Genomic DNA, 2,686 nt, shown 5'->3' with positions numbered 1-2,686 from the left:
CCAGTCCCTGCATTTGGGGACAGGCAGACAGAGGGACGCTGAAGCCCAACAGCAGCACCCTGCAAACTGCTGCATTCCCTCCCTGCCCCCCTTGCCTCCTAAAACAGCCCAAGTATTTTAAGACCTGGGCACAGCCACTGGGCTGCCGCACAGCCAGACTATTTAGGGAGAGGCATATTTATAGGGTACTGAGAGACGGCCCAGTTCACTCCCTGCCACCCCCCAGCAGGACACAGGCACCCGACACGACGGGGCACTGCACCACGCTGGTCAGTCAACGCTCCCAGCACACCTCAGCCCTCCCAAAGACCCCACTGTCTGCCCTCTGGGAGGCCCTCTCAGAGCCCCAGGCTGCAGCCAGTCCCCCCGTGGCACTCACACACCTTTGGCTGTCTGCAGCACAGCCCTGTCCTGGTGATGGGCACCAACCAGCCCCCACAGGCAGAGCTGGGGGAGGGCACCGGGGCAGTTTGTTCCTTAAACACAGCCCAGCATCCCAGGGAGCCATCCCAGCCTGTGTTCCAGGAGTGGCATGGCAAGAGTATGCAGCACTCAGGCGTTTGGCCAGCCCTGCCATCACCCACTGTCTGGCTGCTCAGCAGAACTTTGCTTTCTTCGGGCTCAAAGCTTCCCAGGGCACAAACCAAGTCACCTGGGTGACGTGCAGGCATTATGGACAGAGGGTCTTGTGTGCCACGAGGCAAAGGTGTCTCGCATCACAGGCAGGCAACTCCAGCAGCAAGTGTGTGCCGTGGCCACGGCAGGTCCCACCTGCAGCAGCTGGGACAGCACAGGCAGCTACGAGCCCGGAGCCGGCACGGTAAGGCTCCACCAGGGCCATGCTCCTGGCAGCACAGGAGACACAGGCAGCTGCTGCCAAAATCTGCTGCAACAAGGATGCGCCCAGATTCCCACGCTGGCTCGTTTCCACACGGACTGCAGAGCACGCCTGGCTGCCAAAGCGTCGGGAGAGGAAAGCAGGAGCCAAGACTGGGGGGAAGGAGGGAATGCTTGCTGAACAGATTTGCTTAAGAGCAAGAAGTGTGTTATGCACAATTACTGCCCAAGTACAAACATTGCACTGGTGTTACACAGCATAGCTGGGGGGTTACATCACAGAAGAAAGAAGGATCAGGAAGGGAGGAGAAAGAAGACACCAAGGACTGCATCACCTGTACTGACTCTGCAGTCACCTTCCAGCTACCTGAATTAACCCAAGTAAAAAAAAACAAAAAAACAGACTGTTGAATGAGAAATCCCAAATCCTGAAGGATTAAAAAGCAGTTTGCAAGCATTCACATTTCTTGAGAAAAAGCTGGAATGAAAACCTACCCTCCCTGCACCTGAGCTTGCTCCGCATGCTATGGGCACCTGTGCTTTGATCTGCAATCCCTACTACATGTTGCAGTGCCCTAATACAGGCTTTGAAATGAAGCAGTTGGAATAATGGTGCTGAAGTAATAATCTCCTCTTAGGTGTTTCAAAATTCATTCTAAGTAGCACTTTACTCCCTCTGAGCACTGTGTTTCACCTTACATGGAGAGGGAGGTGCTGATGTCTTCACCCTGATATCCAGTGATAGGATGAATGGGAATGGTTCAAAACTGTCTCAGAGGACCATCAGTCTAGACCTGAGGAAGCATTTCTTCCAACCTGAAAGGGTTGTCAGACCCTGGAACAGGCTTCCTAGAAAGGTGGTTGATGCCACAAGACTGTCAGTGTTTAAGAGACATTTTAATAACAAGTTTTAACTTTTGGTCAGCCCTGAAACAGTCAGGCATTTGGACTAGATGTGATCATTGTTGGTCCCTTCCAACTGGAATATTCTATTCCCATGTCAAGAGCTTTGGAAACAATTTCTCCATACAAGGGTGGGGACAGGAACAGGCACCCAAGCACAGGCAGAAGGAGCTCTCCTGCCTCTGGAAGGACATGAGGGGAAAATTAAAGTCTCTTTCACTAAGACCTGCAGGGCCCAGGCTGGGTGTCTGAGTCCCCATGGGGATAGTCTCCCTGACCACTGGGGACTCCACAGAGAGCTGGCTGCGCACCAAGGGCAGTTCTGGAGAGAGCAGGTCTGCTGCAGCATGTCAGACAAGTTCAGGGCACCCAGCAAAGAGGCTCCCAAGTGGCTCCAGGAAGGCAGGGGGACATCACAGCCTCCCCCGCTGGGCAGACACAAGGCATTCTTGCAACGTGTAGGCAACACATGAAATTCCCTAAATACAAAAACAACAGCAAGACTGGAATTTCTCCACTCCCTCGCATCCTGAAGATGAATCTGGAATCTGTTTTCCTCCCCGCTACACCTCTCAGCAAGGTCATTTCCATCAGCCACAGCCTCACTGCCCAGCATTCACAGTTCCCCCTGCCATTTCCCCAGACGAGACAGCACCGAGGGGAGCTCAGAGACTCCAGAGCTCCCACGGGTTCACTCAAAAGACTTGGGGGAGCAAGGTTATCATGGTTACCAGAGTCCTCACACACTGTCAAAATAGGCAGCTAATTAGGTCACACTATAATTAGCCTGAGCTGCAGGCTTCCTGGTCCCTCTGCCAAAAAAACCCACACACCCTGAGAGCTGCCTGCACCCACCATCCCCAGCAGATACCTGCACCCATCTCTGGGGCAATGGGGCCAAAGTGGAGGGAGGCTTGGACAGGAGGTGGGGGAAAGCGAGCCCAGC

Source organism: Acanthisitta chloris, unplaced genomic scaffold, assembly GCF_000695815.1.
Source record: "Acanthisitta chloris isolate BGI_N310 unplaced genomic scaffold, ASM69581v1 scaffold10848, whole genome shotgun sequence".
NCBI lineage: Eukaryota > Metazoa > Chordata > Aves > Passeriformes > Acanthisittidae > Acanthisitta > Acanthisitta chloris.
The sequence above is the reverse complement of the archived record's forward strand: the minus strand, read 5'-3'. Positions refer to the sequence as shown.